The 20,024-nt window shown below is 40.3% G+C and overlaps 1 protein-coding gene across 6 annotated transcripts in view; it reads left to right on the top strand.

Moving 5' to 3' along the window:
- Positions 1 to 20,024, top strand: part of CALD1 (caldesmon 1) — a 182,810-nt gene that overhangs the window by 61,309 nt on the left and 101,477 nt on the right. For 4 of the 6 annotated variants that reach the window (XM_057550102.1, XM_057550106.1, XM_057550104.1 and 1 more), the window contains exon 2: positions 7,128 to 7,219. The exons of the other annotated variants lie outside the window; for them this stretch is intronic. The gene's annotated coding sequence lies outside the window, so the exon portion shown is untranslated. The remainder of the gene's footprint in view (positions 1 to 7,127; positions 7,220 to 20,024) is intronic. 6 annotated transcript variants of the gene reach the window in all.

The raw sequence follows: 20,024 nt of genomic DNA, 5'->3' as shown, positions 1-20,024 counted from the left end.
CCACTTGCAAAAACATTCAATATTTCCCTTCTAAGATATAGTAAGCCAAAATATATATGTGGAAAGTTCACTAAGTCATTGGTAAATAATCCAGTGTTGACTTTTAATTTAGAAATAACTGGCCAAATTGATCCCAGCCTTCCCGACTACAATTTTCCCCCTGCAGAGTACATTGATTTGTATTACCTTTTTGTTTTCCCTCATTGTTTGTCTTTCTTTTTATTATTTTATTTTCCTACTAGTGTAATATATGACTGGGAATATTGAATTTTCATGATTTTATGTATTTCGAGCCCATAAATTCCCTTTTGTTGTCATTTTTCCAGATTGAGGCTTCATCTTTTTCTATTCACGTTATTAAAATAATCATTTTATTGATGTGTAACATACAGAAAAGTGCACAAATCACAACTGTATAGCATGATGAATCTTCACAAAATGACCACAGTGATGTAGTCAGCACCCAGATCAAGAAACAGAACATTACTTAGCACCCCAGGAGCCCCCCCTTGTGCCCCTTTCCACAGTCATGCCTCCTCCCCACCACCCCTGGCCACTGCCCCAGGAGAACCATCATTCTGATTTCTAACACCAAGTATTAGTTTTGTCTGTTTTTGAATTTAATATTAATGTAATCCTATAGAATTTTTTTTGGTGTCCGACTTTTGTTGTTTAAAATTGTTCTGAGATTCATTGCCTGAGTGATACTTAGATTATTCTAATTTGCAATACAGTATTTCATCGTTTGCCTACCACAATTTATCCATTTTACTATTGATAGACACTGAGTTGATTTCCAGTTTGTGGCTGTTGTGAATAGTGCTGGTATGAGCATTCTAGTTCACGTCTTCTGATGAATATATGCATGGATCTTTGCCGTGTATACACCTAGGAGTAAGATTTTGAGGTCTCCAGATCTACAAATATTCAACGTTAGCAAATACTGCCAAATATCGATATTTTACCTAAGTGACTGTACCAATTTACATTCCCACAGCAGTGCATAAGAGTTATAGTTTCTCATCAAAATGTTGAATTGTCAGTCTTTTAAAGTTTAGTTATTCTAGTGGTGTGTAATTTGAATTTGAATTTTTCTAATGATTAGTGAGATTGAGCACTTTTTCATATGTCTGTTTGGCTGTTTTAATAGCCTCTTTTGTGAAGTACCTATTAAAGTCTTTACTTATTTTCCTGTTGAGTCATCTATCTTTTTTATTGATTTGTGGGAATTCTTTGTATATTAGATACAAATCCTTTGTCAGATATATGTTTTACTAATATATATTTTCTCAGTCTGTGACTTGCCTTTTCACTCTCTTTATGGTCCTTAATTTTAATGCAGTACAGTTTATCATTTTATTCCTTTATGGTTAATAATTTATACATCTTGTTTACAAGATATTTGCGTATCCCAAGATCATGGAGGTACCTTCTTTTTTCTGAGAGCTTTAATGTGTAAGTTTTCACATTTAGAGCTACAGTCAATCGAATTGGGGGAGGGGAGCGTATGATGTTAAATAAAAGTCAAGATTTGGTTTTCTGTTTGTCCATGTGGATATCCAACTGAGGTGCTAGGTGACGTTACTTTCCTCCAAATTGAGTTACTCTATCTTCTGGTAGTTTGATAGAGATGGGGAAGTTCACTTTAGTTGAATTAGGGCTGAGGTGATTTGAAACTCATCTGCCATTTTGTACACCTCCATTGACCTCTAGTTTGCCCCTTCTCCACGGATGAACTCTCCAAAGGTCTAACTGAGACTGTATCCCAAGACCCTTTCCTCTTTTTTTCCCTTGCTTCCATTTTTTATCAAAGTGTAATTCATATACAGTAAAATTTACTCTTTTTAGTGTACAGTTCTGTAAGTTTTGACAATACAGATAGTTGTGTAACTTCCATCACAATTAAGATATTGATATATCAACTCCAGAATGGTTCTTCCTTCTTGAACTTTGAGTTTTTCCTACTTAGCTCCATGAGACTGCAGAAAACTCTGCTGTGCTTTTCAGAAACATTCTGCTTAGTTTCTTATTCTCTTATATACTCTTGTCCTTTCTACTCCAAGTGTTCAGTCATGGAAAGAGCTTTGGAGTCAAACAAATCTGGGCTGCAATTTCAACTCTGCTACTTGTTAACTATGTGACAGTGAATCTGAATCCATCTCCTTACTTTCAAATAGGACACTAAGAACAACTATTTTCACAGTTTTCTTTTTAATTAGATAACATATAAAGTACCTTGCACGCACATAGTAGGTGTTCAACAGATTATAGATATTATTATGTGATACATTATCCTTTCTCTCAGAGCTATAAAATATACTCATCTCTTAGAAATAATGGAGAAGGGGTAGGGTAGGTGGTCCCTGGAAAGCAATACCTTTCTCTGGGAAACCCATTAGATGCTGAAAAGGGTGAACGTGATTGAACTTATTTTATTCACAACCATAAGAAGGTCATTCACAGATACTAAGACATATACAATACATTTTTTCCCTTAAAAGGCCATAGAATTCTACATAAACCATCTGAATTGGAGGGATCTTAAAAATCTATTCCAAATGCTTCATGTTACAGATGAAAAAATTGAGGGGCCAAGAGTGCTTAAATGACTTGGTCAAGGTCAATTCACTCATTAGTATTTACTTAAATGACCCAAATTCCCTGAGATCACATACTTATTCTCTTCTAAAATACTCCTAGCTCCCATATTCAGCTATAAATGCAAAACAGAGACAATTCACAAGAGACAATTATTAATGTTTTATTGTTACTGATACATTTTGACTAAAACCCATAGATCTATTTTTAAATATTTTATTTCAATTATCCCTACACAAGTTATGTGACTTCCTGCCAACTAAGACTGAAATAGCTTCTTACCATTCCTTTCCCATTCCAAGGATTATATCCTGTAGTGTTTCATTCTTCTATTATTAAGAAATATTCTGCCTTATCCTCCAATGCGCAAGACTGAAAGGAACTCATGTAAACCCACAGAAGGCAGCTCTCTTCAGGTTTACCAAGTGAACAGGAGCACAGGGGGACCTCTATTGTTCTGGACACTGGACGCACAGGGGACCATGTGTATCCCTGGCACTCTCCCCTATGGGTAGGGACAGATTACCAGCACCTCTACCACCCTCATGCTTTCTGGCAAAGGTGGTACTTTGAGAATAATTTTTTGGTAAGTCCCTTTGTTCAGCACATCTTTCAGCATTGTGTGTTCTGCTAATACACAGATAAGCTTGAATCCCATATGGACTGAACAACTTGGAAGAGTTTCATGATCACAGAGCACACGGTCATCTCATAAAACCCTCTACCTCACACCAGGGTTCTCAAGGGCGCCTCCAGGAACACTCTTCACATGAGTGACTCTTTCTTAGAAATATGTTTTCAGCCTAGATATCTCCTTTTCAGAGAGATCATCCCTCATCATTCAGTGGCCCTCCAGTGGCCCTCTATCACATCACACTCTTTCATTTACTCACTATTGGAAACATGTATGCTGTCTGTACTCCACCAAAATGTAAGCTCCATGAAAGCAGAGTCCTTGCTCCTCACCGTGTGTCCCATCCTGGCTTAGAGAACTCACTCAATGAATAAATGAATGTGGACGTGTATCCTTCCCATACGCCCATCAGGCTGGGTCAGCCCCTGGATTTGAATACTGGCTTCATTACTTACTAGCTGGGTGAATTTAGGCAAATGTCTTAAACACAACAAACTTCTCAGTGCTTCTCCTAAGTTAAGAACATGTATCTCACTAGGTTGTTGTAGTGATAAATGAGATAGATGTGTGCAAGGAGCTTAGCACAGGGCCTGGCACTAAAAGCCCTTATTACATAGTAGTTATTAATATCTCCATAATGAGAGAAGGGCATGTTATAAAAGAGTCAAGGGGGATTTTTTTAGTATAAATATTCATGTTCAAATCAAAGGATCCTAGCTCGACTGTACTAGACAAAATTATAAATAAATGAAAACCTGGTTCTTCCTGCTGACTCCATAAAGTTATTCATTTTTATAAAGGATCCCTAATTTAACCTTTGCAATAACTCCCTGTTATAATAAGTTATCATTTGAGACCCTCCCCTTTATCCAACGCCTTGGTGTCCCTTTGAAAAATGGCATCTTTCTGTGAACGCTTGTGGTAGGAATTTTAAAGTGGAATTGTAACCACTTTTTTCAAGTATGTACTGTCAATATTTTTCCATTTGTGTAACCTAGGAAGGGGCTAGTTTCTGTTTGTCATGCTACTGAATGGCGTTAGATAGAGGTTTCCTAAGGGTTTTAAGAAAATCCCTCCTCTTGGAGGACTAGAAAGCTTGTTGAAAGGAGAGAAATTCCTCCTTCCTTTTTTATTACACCTTGATTCTCCCATAGTGAATGCTTTCATATAAAACCCAAATTCCCCCACATGCCTGAGCAGACAGTTCAATCAAAGGAGCAATAAATAGCACCTGGCTGTTTGCCACTGGCTGGGAAGGGGACTGCGGTAGGGAAACGGGCTCATTTACCTCACACCGTCCAGCTCTCTCTCCCAGCCCCTCTTCCTTCATCTCGGGTCGCTCCTTTCCTAACTGTGTCTGGTCTAGACTTAGCTTTGCCTGCAGAGAATTTCAGCAACTGCCTCTGAGCCAGGTCAGTCAGAATCTATGTGCTGGGCACTGAATAAAAAGCTTAAAGGGATCCAGTGAGTAATGGTTCACCCAGGCATCTATTTGAAGTTGCAAGGTAGCTGACAGTAGAGAAAAATTTTAAAACAAGGAGTGAGAGCTTCATCAACTTTCTGCCCTTCCATCGTAAACCTGAAAATAGAAAGTATATCTGAAGACAAACTCTACATTTAGTCACTTTGCTATGCACTTTTTTTTTTTTTTTTTTTTTAAGGATTTTCTTTTTAATTAATTAATTTATTTATTTTTGTCTGTATTGGGTCTTCGGTTCGTGCGAGGGCTTTCTCCAGTTGCGGCAAGCGGGGGCCACTCTTCATCGCGGTGCGGGGACCGCTCTTCATCGCGGTGCGCGGGCCTTTCTCCATCGCGGCCCCTCCCGTTGCGGGGCACAGGCTCCAGACGCGCAGGCTCAGCAATTGTGGCTCACGGGCCCAGCTGCTCCGTGGCATGTGGGATCTTCCCAGACCAGGGCTCGAACCCGTGTCCCCTGCATCAGCAGGCAGATTCTCAACCACTGCGCCACCAGGGAAGCCCTGCTATGCACTTTATGGTTTCTCTCAAAAGCCTTTTTGTCTTTTTCTCACTAACAAGATAGTTCATAAACATACGCAGAGACTCTACAGACCAAACAAAAAAATTTTCCCCTGATCCCTGATTTCTTTATTTTTTCTTTATTCATTCCCAATTTTAAAAATAAAAAAAACTGAGGGAATTGGGACCAGGGAAAGGGAAACCAGGCAAATAAACACTGACTCTGCCAGAGGGTTTGGGGAAGGTACTGTGAATTTTTTTCCCTGCAAGTTTAAATCTCTTGGTTTGTTCATTTACAATCCAGCCAAGTAACTCCTTGCTTTCTTCTAGTCTATGCCTTAGTTGAAGCCTAAGAGTCAAGAATGGGAGGCCTCCGTGGGATGGGTACTATAATCTACATCAGCAACTGAATGTAGGGAACTTCTTCTAAGGTGCAAATTCCTGGGCACCTCTCTGGAGGTCATGTCATATTTTTTAAAACAGCTCTCCCAGAAGATTTTGATAGGTGGCCAGCCTAAGAACCTCTGTTCTAGGGAGACAGTGCATCATAAGTGCCATGAAGCCAGGTACGATGGTTATTTGTCCATTGGCATATCCCCAATATATTCCTGGCACATAGAGAGGAGCAGGACTTGGAGCGGAGCCCTCTTACTTGACCCCCATATGTGCCCAGGGCTCAGTGATTTGGAAAAGAATGCTGCATGTTTATCTCAGTGACTCTCAACCTGGCAGCACTGTAGATTCACCGGGGACAGTTGAGAAACACATATGCCTGGGTCCCAGCCCCCCAAATCCTGATTAGGTTGAGCTAGGTACTCTAGATGCATGACAATACAACAGTTGTTTAGACGAGTGCATTTGGGACAAGTAGGAAGAGGTGGTTGAGGTTGATGGAGGGGAGCTGAAGACAGCCTGAGTGACTGCTCAGGAATAAGGAAATGGATGGCACCTTGTCTTGCTGACCAATTTACAAGCCCCTCGAGGTTCCCCAATCCCTAGTTTGCAAACCAGCCTTCGTCAGATGGATACAAACCATAGATAACATGCTAGGCAGGTTTTTGTTTTGTTTTTTACCTGTGAAAACTGAAATGAGAATCTAGGAATCCAGGATCAATTTCCAGCAGTGTGATTCCAAGCCAGTCCCTTAAACTCTATGAACTTCTATTTTCTTCCAATGTGAAATGGCAAAGGGTGGGGCGGGGGAAAGCAAGGTATGTTCTTAAGGTCCACTTGAGCCCATTATTCTACTAAATGAAAGGCAAACATTAAAACCCAGAGTTGCATTTTCCATATTCATACCCATTAGCATCCCTTGTTACATCGTGTTGGGGCAGGTTTAGGGGTGTGATGGTGATTTACTGTCCCAGGTAATTATTTCTTTGGCCCTTCTTATATTTAATATTTATTGCTGTGTTTCAAGTGCAAAAGAGTTAACTCTAGATTATCTACCAGTACTTTTCTGTAATTATTTGTAATCCTCCAGAGCCTCCTCTTCTACCTGTTAGCCAAGTTCCTGACCATCAACAGCAGAAAACTTTGGACAAAGGTTCCAAAAAGACTTTGAGAGTCTGAGGCTTAGAAGGTTTTGAGCATGAGCTTAGAGAAGGCAGTGTCTCTGACTATGTTCTAAAGCCTGTTGTCTTTGATCGTTGGCGTTGGTAGTACTCCCCGCTTTGTACTAACTATACCACCTTCTCCCCTCCATTATTTAGAAGAATTCAGGGATTGACTCTGTAATAATTGTATTTGTTTTCTTTAAAATGCAAATGCACAATATCTATTTATATCTGTGCTTTATTTCCCCTTTACGGTCCTAACCAACAGCAGTACCTGAGGAAGAAATTGTATTTTAAAATATGTAGTTCCACGTTAACTAAAATTTATTCCACTTATGTTTCCATCCTCCTTTTATACCAGGTATCATTAAAAAGTTTCAAGATCATCCAATCGAATTCATAGGGATTGGTGATCAACCAGAGGTTCACAAGTGGACATCTGATTGCTTAGCTGTGAGTAGAGTTTATGTGATTTTACTGGGGAGGGGCTCTGATCTTAGCAGTTACATAGCCTCTCTGCCTGATTTTCTAAATTCTTGCACCTAAAGATGCATTGTGCGAAACCAAGCTTTCTGCTGTGCTCCTCATAGTTTACTTACCAAGTAATCTAACAAGTTTGGAAGGAATTGTTCTCCTGCTTTGTAATCTGATTTTTTGCTTTATTTTAAATTTTTTCCTGCATATATAATATCTTAAGCAAAACTGTCCCCAATCAGTAGTGAAGTTCTCACTTCCCAAGAAGACTGTTGCTGACTTGAGGGAATAGAGAGATGATGAGTCAGTCTTCAGGGTGAAGAAGCTCACCTTTGAACAGACACCGATGATTTCAGGAGGAAATACCCCTCAATCTCAGCAAATCCTCCTCACCTGGGAGAACTTCCACCAGCAGAAGGTCTACCTGGGGAACAGAAAGAGGGGATTTCAGAAGGTAGATGGAGAAGCTAAAGGAAACTTCACTCATTCTCAATTTTTCCGAGGTTGGCTCTAGTAGGGAGAAAAGTTTTGCTATGGCTGCCATAGCAAAATACCACAGACTGGGTACATAGCAGATTTATTTCCTCACAGTTCTGGAGGCTGGAAGTTCAAGATCAAGGTGTCAGCAGGTTTGGTTTCTTCTAAGGCCTCTCTTCTTGGTCATCTTTTCCTGTGTCTTCACATGGCCATCCCACTGCCAGCACACGTTTGGTGTCTCTCTCTCTCTCTCCAACATTTCCTCTTCTTCGAAGGGCAACAATCATATCAGACTAAGACCTACCCTAATGACTTCATCTTAACTTAATCACCTCTTTAATGATCTGATCTCCAAATTTAGTTATATTCTAAGGTACTAGGGGTTAGGACTTCAACATATGCATTTGGGGGGAACACAATTCAGTCCATAATACCCCATCATCTTTTTTTCTCAGTATGCTGATTTTTAGTTTGTTGCATATGGACTGTTCTCTGATTCTCCTCTCCTGAACTCCCTTAGCATTTATATCACTCTTAGAATATTTGGTTTTCCTACAGTGTGTTGTAGTCCTTTGTACACATCTCTCATTTCCCTATTACATTATATAATTTTTGAAGTTGAAGAGTGTGCCTTTTACATCTTTGGCAGCACTAGAGGAGGTTTTGTAAATGGTAAGCATTTAATAGTACTTATTAAATGACTGAATGAATACATGAATGGATAGATGAGAAGATTCAGTCTCTGAATCTATAATTTATTTGCTTTAAGACTACCTCCAAATGATGATTATTAGTGGTGCGTTCTCCTCACTTGCTGCCTGCCCCCCGGCCCCCCAGAGGTGGAAATAAGTCAAAGCTGGAGAGAGGGACTGAAAGAAAGATATGATTAACTGATGGCAGGAGACTTACCTCGCTCCTCAAAGAGTTAGGAGACAGTAAATAGCATGAACCTGCTCCAGATACAGTCACTCTTCTGTGAGAACACTGTTTGGGGAGCCAAGAGGGAAGGACAATGAGTTTCGATTGGGATTTGCTAATTTAAGGGCCTGTGGGACAGCCAAGGGTGTGTGTCTAGAAAACAAGGGATATGCAAGTCTGAAGCCCAGGTGAGAACTAGAGATAGAGATTTTCACAGTCATAACCTATACATAGGAATTAAAACCATGAGAGTGGATGACGCCACCCAGAAAGATTGTGGAGGGAGAGGAGCAGTGGTGTAAAAATGCCACCAGAAATTGCGTGTAGAAAGTTTTCCTGCTAAATAACAGGAGAAGGACCCTCCCAAGAGGAAGAAATCTAAATGCTACTTCTAATGAGGGTTTGTAAGAACATGTGTATTAGCTAATGTGGATATCTATCTATTTCTCTCTCCACTTATTCCTTTGGTCCTATTTTATTCCTTCTTCTGTCCTCTCCTTTAGGGGCTATGCCCCAAACCATTCCTGTGGGGCTTGCCCTACCCAGCTTTGCTCCCCTCTAGCTAACTCCATGCATGAGCATGTGTTTGACTCCCCAGCTGCATGCCCAAGGATGTCATACATCAACACTCTCCTTTAGGACCATTTTCTTCATCACAATCAGAGCTGATCAGACTGCACAGTGGGGGAACCCCAGGATTAGACTCCTTAATGTCCAAAGAGACAGAAGGCGGGTCCTTTTTAGGGTCAGGAGGCTGGGACTCCGTTGCCATGGAACATCATCTTGTCCAGACAGTCAGTAAAGGACTTAGTCGGGGGGAGTGTACCTCCTTTGCACTGAACCCCCTCCTTAGTCTATTGTTCCCTGCTGGTCACCCCATACCTCCTGTGCCCTCAAGAAGGCATTGGTGGTATTTTTGTGTTTCATGCCCAGGCCAGAATGGGGGCTAATGAGGCATGGAGAAGCCAGTCCATGAGTTGTGGTGGCCATAACAAGCTTCTCCTCTCTGGGCCCCACTATCAAATGTCATTTCTAATCGGGCCATGTTTACCCCAGCACTGAATTTCCCAATTTTTTCCTGCTTAGTGTGATGCAAACAAAAGGGGGAAAGCTAGTCATTCACTTCTCTTTTATTTTCTAAAGTGTCATTTCTTTTCCTTGCTTTTTTTTCTTTCTCTTTCTCTTTCATTGGTTCTCTTTCTTTAGCAGAAACCCTTGATCTTTCTTTGGATTGTCTGATTATTAGCGGAAGAGGCTATCAGAGGTCTGTAAGTTTCCTCCTCCTCTGCATACTCCCTTCCATTTCTTAAAAATGAACTGTGAGATATCAGATTTTTTCAAGTACCCCCCACTTCCATACTTTCCTCTTGATATTCTTCAAGTTGCCAGGAAAAAAATGCCATTTTTCGCTCAGTTACCTAAAATGCCAATGACACCCGTGTCAGTGATTTTTACATAAATTGCTATTTGTATAAAATGAGAAAGGAGAAATTCTGAAGTCAAGAGAAAACAGCGCTGCAATCCATGAATGGCCTAGTGGGGTGTTCCAAATGAATGGTGGCCAGTGGCCAGCAGAGGTGCCTCCCGACTGTGTTTCATTAATTTCAGTCAGCCATAGAATTTGGAGAGAAAGATAATTTTCCTATGAGCATGTAAAAGAAGTGCTTTGAGTTGTATGCACCTAGCAGGCTTTGCCCTGTTTTAGAACAGCATAAATGGGTGTTTTTATAACCACTGTGGGCCAATATTTTTGGAGTCAGTGGAAGCTCCAGATGGAATGGAAAGAGAAGAGTTTTTCCCTTCCTCTTTTCTTGAGTTTTGCAGAACAAGCCTCCCTGGACACCCTTGACAAAGTGTTCAGTCTCCTGTTTAGTTTAATGTGCCCATACTTGTTACAGCAGGATCTGAAGGGGTCTTTCTTACACTAATAGTCTTTTCTACAGATTTCTGGTAGTGACTGTAGAATGAAGCTCATATGTGAAAAGATCTTGAATCCACCTCATCTCACCCTGAGAAGACTGCTCTCAGGTCCTTGTCATGGGGTATAAAGAGGAAAATACACCGTGAGCCCAAGTTTGGTTAGGAATTGAGGGGACACAAGGAACATGGATTCTCATGGTCTTCCCAATTCTGGAAACTTTCATGATAAGGAAGGTAAGAGGACATTCCAGCATCACCATGTGCAGATTTTGTAAGTTTGGCCAAGTGATGGTGTTTCCTTGGCCAGGGAATTGCACCTGGCCTTAAGAGGTACCTCCATGGAGAACACCTTCCTGCCTAGCACAGCTATTGATGGAAAGAGGTTGTGTCAGGGTGGGCAAGCCAAAATCAGGGCACAGATAGCAGGGAGAAAAACAAACAATGGTGCCAGGAGTTCTTGTCTAGAACTCCTTTCCAGACTTTTATTCCAAAAAGCATGAGTGAGTATGCAGTAAAGAGAAAAAAAATGATCCTGCTATTTAGCATTCAAACAAAACTATCAGAAGTCTGAGGTTCTAACTGTGACAGGATTTGTACAGTTCAAGGACACAGACTCAGCTACTTCCAAACTTTGCTTTGGGATGTTCAACAAAACAAAGTTGTAAACATCTTGCACTAGTCCACGCAACAGTCCTCCAATAGGATTTAAAGGCTCAATCTGGGGGAAAAGACTGAGACATTTTCCTTCCTACTATTCTCTGTGTCCCAAGTCCAACTTAATGCCAAATTAAATCTAGATTTTTTTAAATCGACTTTTACTGGAGGAAAAGGCAGAGCTGCATTCCCTGAAACAGATATTTTAAGGCCAAACTTATTATTTGGGGGATTTTCTCCTTCTTTTTGCTAATTCAAAACAAAATGTCTATCATTCACGCTAACACCAGCCTTTAAGAGCTGGAGACAAATGGAGTCTGAATATTCACGCCAGCATGGTACAAATGAGCTGTGATTTCAGGCTGCTGGCTGTTTCTCTGACAGGGGAAAAGAGAGGTTGACTAGTTTAATATCTTTGGCTGAAAACACTTTGTTAAAGAGGGATGGAGACGGCCAACATTAATATCGAGTCCTGTTATTTAATGACCAAGAATGACATACTGTGGAATGGGGCATCCTGAGTTTGGGGAAAAGTGTGTTTATCATATCCAGAGGATGCAGAGAGGGAGTGAATACAAACATATGGTGGGCCTGAAGGAAGGAGCTCTTCTAATAGCATTTTCTGCAAGTTCTTCAAAGAATTCCTCCAATAAGTATATTATACCCATGATTGTGAATCTGATTCCATCACAGACTCACAAGATTTATAAACATAAAGACATTTGTTATAATGAGAGACTCTGGGGACATATCTACTGCCTCCCCCAGATTGCTGGCTAATGGTTTAGAAGTAAAACGTGCAGTTGTAAGTTGGGGTTGATGGGGGAGGCTTGTGACCACTTTAGCACCATCTGTCCTTTCTCTTGTTCCTCAAACATACATGTTCAGTCACTCATTAATTTATTCACTCTACAGCTATATGTTGAATTGGAACTTCTCCATCCAGGGCTGTATTCGATATGGGCTGCATTAACAATTCTGGTGTTCCTCCATTCCTTCCTATAAAACGGACTCTTTTTTTTTTTTTTTTTGTATTCAATGCAATGAAAATTTAGTGACTCCAATAATATATTCATTGACGTAAATTGTGATTTCTGATACTTTATTTTTCATTGTCCTCATCTTGACAAAGAGTCATAATATTTTAAATTTCTCTGCCCTCTCATCCACCTATCATTCTAATTATGTGGTTTATAGGCAAAACACTGCGGTGCACTGGCTATATCTGTAATTCTACTTTTCTGAAAATCTCTTTGAAGAATGATGCTTAATTGCTCCCCTCCTTATTTGTTTCCTAAATTCTGGTTTTCATGAAAAATTTTTTAGGGGGTGATCATAACTGTAGTATCAAAATAATTGAAAATTAAGAGCAAAGTAAGGGTTTGTGGCATTTTTATTGGAATGCTCATAAGAATCAAAGGTGAGAGACCCAAGGAGATTCACCATGAAACCAGTGGCCCTTAAGCCACAGGGCCCCTCACTTGAACAGACCTCTGCCACACCCCTGCCTAATTTTTTACATTTAACGTTGTATTCTCTTTCTTAAAGGCCTCCCAAGTAATTTTCAGGTCCTACAATATCTGAGTCTGCCCTAAGATTGACACAAACATATAATCTTAGATGATTTTGCTTCCTGTCTAAAACTAATTAAATGAAAAAACAAAGAAATAGTCAAAGTGTGAAGTGATGTAATTTATTTTTTTAAGGTTTTAGGACAAATTCAGCTTATTTTCTAAAGTGAACCTCGCTTAAATGAAATAATAAATCAGTTTGCCAAAGCCCAAATGAACATAAACAGGAGATTGATTTTTATTTCACGAATAAACATCAAATATGGACTCACCCTAACATCAAGCAAGCCAAATCCTCCTGACAGGAAACAGCTTCTAGTCAGGGGCATTTGTAGAGGAGCATAGATCCTTCAGGCAATCACATGATCATTTCATCAACGAGGTTCTCGCCATAAGCTACCTCGTAAATATTATGCATTTACAGGTCTTGTGAGACGTAGTATAGTGCTGTGATTAAAAGCACAGACTCTAGGGCTAGGCTGCCTGGATGTAAATCCTAGCTCTACTATTTGCTAGCTCTGTGACCTTGGGCAAATGACACATCTGCTCTGGGCCTTAGTCTTTCTGTCTGTAAAATGGAGACAATAAGGATTGTTATAAAGATTTAAACTGATATTTATAAAGTTCTGAGAACTGTGCTGGGTACATAGTGCGTGCTGTATAACTGTTGGCTAACTAAATAAGCTCCATCTAGAGTGTACGCTAATATGAATTCACTTGTAAGTTTATTCTTGTAACTCCTCACAGTGCCTAGCCTGACACATGATAGCCATTAAGGAAGGACTGTATAAATCAGGGGTCACAAACCAGCAACCTGAGGCCCACACTGACCTGCAAATGTGCTTCCTTTGCCCAGCGTGGTTTTCTTAAAATTTTGAATTTGAATTCTTTTAGGGATGCATGCATTCTCCATTTCTCCGTAGGCCACCACTCCCCAAGTTTGTCATCCCTGGTGTAGATGAGTGAACACATAATACATGAGCACTCCTGCAGTTAGCGGCAGCTTTATGGCTCATTGGAGCAGGCAGATGGAACCAGTGAGCCATTTCCACTCCCTGAGGCCCTACCTGATTAGTCTACCCATTCCTATTCATATACTAGATGTCACAGAACAGAAATAGAAAACAGGATAATTTGAATAAGTACCTTCATGAAGCAGAGATGGGCACTGCCTAATACCGCAAGATCATTTTCATCACGGACGGAGTTAACAAAGGCAATGTCAGCCATGGCCAGCTAGGTTATGCTGGGGTCAGGGCCAACTCAAAATTTCAGTGACTTAAACAACAAAGGTTGGTCACTCATGCTTTGTCTCTCACCCTGGATAGGCTGGGGTCTCTGGTCCACATCATTGCCATCCTTACTTGGGGACGCCGGCTGAGAGCTACTATCTGGAAATATTGCTGGCTACTGTGGTAGAGAGAAAAAAAACTCTGAAGGGTCTAATATCAACAATTAAATGGTCTGCCCCAGAAGTGACATGACACTTCTGCTCACAACTCATTGGCCAGAACTAGTCACTTGGCCCCAGCTGACCACAAGGAGGCCAAAAGTACAGTTCTATAAGGTGCCCAGAAGGGGTAAAACAGGAACACAGGGCAAACAGCACTAATGGCCAGAGCTGTGGAATTTTTGGAGCTTGGATTTTTAGGCCAGAAGCTTTTCAATAAGTTCAACTCAGCAACCACTCCCATGCATCTATAAAGGCAGAGCAAAACACCCAGCACTGTGAGGGGATATCAAAGGAGACGGCAGGCCCTGACATTAAGCAGCTTCACACTTGCTCAAGAGAAAGAGAGGTTATAGAACATTTGAATAACAAAGTCATATAGTATTGACCATCAAAAAGAACAGGGCTAACAATGCTGCAGAAGTTGAAAGCGAGGATGATTCTGGAATAAAGATACGACTGAGCTACACTCTAGAAAAATATATGGGATTTGCAGAAGGAGTGGAGGGCACTTCAGGTTACAGGAGAGAGGAAACAGGGACAGAGGCCCAGAGGCAGAAATACCAGCTGGATTGTAGCAGAACTAAGGAGTTGGCCTGGCTGTGAGTTGTGTTTGCATGTGAGTGTGAGTCAGGAGAGGTGTTGGGTACAGTGGAGCCATTCCATGGAGGGCCTCCGAGGTCGACAGGAAAACAGGATGGTGGCGTGTGGGGGAAGATCATCCCTCCTCACTAACCCCCTTCGTAACCTACGCACCTAAACCTTCCAGGCATCAGCTTATTCCCCAAACCAAGAGTCATGGATGCCCAACCTTCCCAGATCCCCAGGGCAGTCATTGAATGGAGACAGTAGTAAACCTTGGGTCGCTCCTGTTTCCAGTTTCAGGCATCTTTGATCACTCATCCTGCTAACAAAGAATATTCAAGTTCAAGTGAAACAACCTCTCATTGCTGGGGTCAGTTCAGCCCTTTTGCTATGGAACATCTGTTTTTGAAATTCAGCTGAGACCCTGACTTAAATCTGATTAACTTAAAAAGCAGCAAGAGAACATCTTGTTTTCATGAATGTCCAGGGGCTGTGTGTCAACAAATTAAAGGTCTGTTTGTGGTATTCAAAGTAGAAAAGCTGGTCGTGAGATATTCTGCCACTGGAGTAAATTTATTACGGGCTGTTCATTTCTTGGAATCATGAAGCAAAATTTGAAGAAACAAAGTGGACCAGCTACATTTAAATCAACAAATTTCTGCTTGATGGCAGGTGAGAAACATGCTTTTGTTGTCAGAAGGTCACTGAGCTGGATGATTTCTAGAAGGATGCCCTCCACTTTAGCCGTGTGAAGTTAATATCTTAAGTGGATTCCCTGTGTCTATATCAATTCCAGCAGACAGTATCTCATAGGTCATTATTTGTACATTACTTACACAGGATCTGAGGTTGGAGAGAAAGGGTGAGAATAGTTCACCATCCCTCAAACCTGACTAGCTACTTTACTCTTCATTCCCTTCTTTAGGACAGAAAAGTAGAGAAGAGTTCGATTTATCAGGACCTAGAAGAGCATGTGCCTGGCACATAATAGATGTTGATATATATTTAATAAATACAAACTCCAGTCTCATACATTTATGTTCCCTTTATGAATGAATGTCTGTAGTGTATTAATATCATTCTTGTTTGAAAAAGCTATTACTGCTTATATCGTATTTTAACCCAAAGAAAACCATTAGTCACTCCTGTAGTTCTCTCATAGCAGCTTGTATTTTTCGTTCCTAACCCTTGTTGCAGTTTGTATTTTATTTATTTATTGCCTGTCTCCACCATCAGACTATAAGCATGGTGAGGGCAGAGTAGTTGCATTCACAACTTATTTGCCACACCCAGTAAGGTAGCAAATGGTACTTCATAAATATTTGTTGAATCTTTTTATTGAAGTTATCATTGTGATGATGGTTGTAGAGCCTTTACCACTCTTGAATATATATGAATTTAAACACAGTGAAGAAGACATTAGGGCTTAAAATGCAGTTGAATGTGGAGAGGCTTTTTGTGTGATGACACACTCCCATTCATTTGGCCATACACTCTCTCTCTTTTTTTTTTAACATCTTTATGGGAGTATAATTGCTTTACAATGGTGTGTAAATTTCTGCTGTATAACAAAGTGAATCAGCTATACATATACATATATCTCCTCCCTCTTGCATCTCCCTCCCACCCTCCCTGTCCCACCCCTCTAGGTGGTCACAAAGCACCGAACTGATCTCCCTGTGCTATGTGGCTGCTTCCCACTAGCTAGCTATTTTACATTTGGTAGTGTATATAGGTCCATGCCACTCTCTCACTTTGTCACAGCTTACCCTTCCCCCTCCCCATGTCCTCAAGTCCATTCTCTAGTAGGTCTGCGTCTTTATTCCCGTCCCACCCCTAGGTTCTTCATGACCATTTTCTTTTTTTAACATTCCATGTATATGTGTTAGCATACAATATTTGTTTTTCTCTTTCTGACTTACTTCACTCTGTATGACAGACTCTAGGTCCCATACACTCTCTTGAAGGTCATGGTGGGATGGGTTGGTCTAACCATCTCTATGTTCTCAAGTGAAAGTTGTCAGTCCACATCTGCCATGTAGCTGGCCAAGATTAATGTCAAAGCACATGGCAATAGTTTAGGATTTTTTTTTTCTCTCAAATAGTTAACTCATTCCTGGTAGAATTAAACCTATGACATTAGCCTTATTAGTAATAAATTTTGATCCAGCAAGCTACGTGATAGAGGCAGTACAAGGATCTACAGTCAGAAAGATGTTTTAGGTGTCTGATGAGCATATAACTTAATGTGCTTGTCTGGTGGTCACTGTTGACCTTCCTGATGGTCAAGCAAAATACCAACACTTTAGCTTGAGTGGGAACAAAGTGGATTCACTTGCTCTATTTAACTTTGGCTGCCTGTGTAGACAGCGTTGAAATGGGACTGACTTGTTGGTTCTAAAGAATCTCAAGAGAAATGCTCATTCATTTACAAGAGGTGCAATTCCACATTACTTTCTTGCTTTGTATACTTGAAAACATTCCCAAAGAAACAAAGTTGGATGCAGAAAAAATAATGGGAGAAAAGAAAAATAATACTCTGAATTCTGAACAATTCTACTTTAATAGGTTGATCTGTCTGCCAGCTGGCCTCAGTGTTGACTACTTGTAATATATACTTTTGGTAGGCCGCAAGTAGTTCTTGGAACTGTTTATATTAGATTGCAGAAACTTAATTATTCTAAAATTGGCAGGACTCGCTTCGGTTACTTAATACAAAGTTGCTTAGTCATCTTTATACATGGTGTGGACAGCATTGTTTAAGTGTGAAAAATTGGGAAATGCAAATGTGCTCCAAAGAGATTACAGGTCAGGTAGAACAATAAGATGGTATAGTTGTTTCAAGATGCTTGGCAGGTGGTTGCCACATGTTTTAATTTGACAAGTTAGGTGACTGTTGAGTTGAAGTCCTTGATTACAAGTATTTTTCCATTTTCTTTGTGGATTTTGTCAGAAGTAAAAAGCTGCTGCTGCTGCTTGTTAGATCGTATTCTAATCCTACATTTTGCAAAGTACATGTTTCCCAGCAAGAGTGTGAGGAACTCTAGAATCAACCATTGGAATAGCTTTTCTGTTTTCAGAAACAAAGATGTCATTTCAAGCCGGTCATCACAAAGATCCTTCTTTTGCATCTTTTGATTTGAACACTTTTCTTACTGTACTTTAACTACTGCCTTCCAAGTGCAATACAGATTTATAGAGCTTCAGCAAGGAAAGAGGCAGGCAAAATGAGTTTCTTCCATGTATTTTAGAGTCTGAAGTGGCGCCAGAGGTCTCCAGTTTTTCCAGGAATGCCCATGTCAACCTCACACTCTTCCTGTGACCTGGGCAGGGGCTCCTGAGAGAGATGGTGAGAAAAGATAAAGGTCCTGTAGCCAATGGGTAGTGACACCAGGCCTGGGAGGGTAGGTTCCCAAGAAAACATCCAGAACAGTGCCTTATGTTTCTAATTACTGAGCATGGTTACAGAGTAAAATCAGGCAACACTTTTTTAGACTGATGGAAGCATTTAAATCAGCTCTGAATGTCAGTGTTTTCTAATTATGATGGAGGAGTGGCAAGGCATCTCCAAAGGCCTTGGAAATTTGGGGCGTTTCAGTTCAACCCTAATTCTCTTCTTTTCTTATTCAACATATGTCTTCTTTGTCCTTCTTTTTCTTTGAAGGTCCCAGAACAGACTGATTCCCTCAGTTACAAATGTCTAATACCCCTCTTTCCTGAAAACAGAATGTCTTTCTAAGACAAGTTTCTTTTCCACTAGAAGAAAACAACTACAACTACAAATCACAATATAAAATAGAGCTTCCTAGTGAACCACCATCCCCAAGGTTACTAAGAGCTCAACTGGAGGCATGACCTTTTGATCATGTCTTAGCCAAGTTCATCTGTTTACCAGTGAAATCCAAAAATAAGCAATGCCCTGGAATCCATTTTAATTCAGGTGTGAACTTAGTGCTGACTATAAGAAAAAACAGTTAAGAACTTTGAGGGATCACAAAAATGAGTAATAACCTCAAGGAGATTATAATCTTCTAGGGAAGACAGATATATACTTAGTAATTAAAATACCAGCTCTAATAATATAGGTATCAGTACAAACTCTTACCAGTGAGTACAAGGTTCAGAGATCCTGTAGTCTCATGCTAGTCTTAAGCAGGCCTGCACTGTGAGCCATTTCTTACTTGAAGGAAAGTCCAGAAATTCCCAAACTAACAAATGGGTGAAACTACCATGTAAATGATTCATGTGAAAGGAAGGAGGAAGCAGTCTAGGCACTTTTCAATTTATTATTTAACTTCTTTGCAGATTTACATGTTTAAATTGTGTATCTATTATGTCCAAAGACATAATGGATAATGTCCCTTGGTTTGGTTTCAAAGCTTTTCATCTTAGATTATAAACTCCCAGAAGATAGTCTCTAACTCGCTTCCTAATTCCAGAACACAATAAATGCATTTGATGATCATGATGAATAGATGTTTCATAACTTACTAGGGAATAAATAGTCCCTGATTGTAATAGCATGTCCTCCATGTGCAAAAATGTTGCCAGTAACAAAGTACCTCTAAGACATACCTTTGAATTGTTCCCAGCAGTGTAAATGGATTTGCGTCCTGCCATCTAAACTCTGTCACCTTGCTAATGTCTTATATTAGCAGGATATCTGGCTAAGGCTCTGGATCTTCTTGTTGATCACTAAATTGGAAATATTAGATGAAAAACCAATCACAAAGAGCAGACTCATGGGTTGCTGATATTTTTATAGCCGAGTAGACCTGAAAGGCCAGAGAGTCATGCACAAGTAAAACTACTGTTATGTAAAATATAATGACCTCTGTACCATGTCTATAACTGGTAAAGACCCATGGCCTCTGATCTTTTGTTCCAAATAAGCCACTCTTAGGCCTTGTTATGCAATTCGAAGTGGGATCTCTCTTCAGACAGTATCTCAGCTTCTTTTGCATTCACTGAGCATTCATTTCACTTTCTCAGTTGCAAGTGTGCTCAGAACAGCAAGATTGCAGACCCAAAAGACCCTCCATAGGAGAACAAAGAAGTTACTAATGAGAGGATTAAAAGAGCACATCCATGCTTTGAAAGGCTGACCCGTACCATACCCCTCACTGTATTCCATCTTCTCTAGGAGATTGTAAGGTCTTTGAAGACAGACACCATGTCTTACACATCTTCATGTCTCTGAACTGCATAA

Source organism: Balaenoptera acutorostrata, chromosome 7 (genome assembly GCF_949987535.1).
Source record: "Balaenoptera acutorostrata chromosome 7, mBalAcu1.1, whole genome shotgun sequence".
Taxonomy (NCBI): domain Eukaryota; kingdom Metazoa; phylum Chordata; class Mammalia; order Artiodactyla; family Balaenopteridae; genus Balaenoptera; species Balaenoptera acutorostrata.
This window is presented reverse-complemented; position numbering and strand designations above follow the sequence as displayed.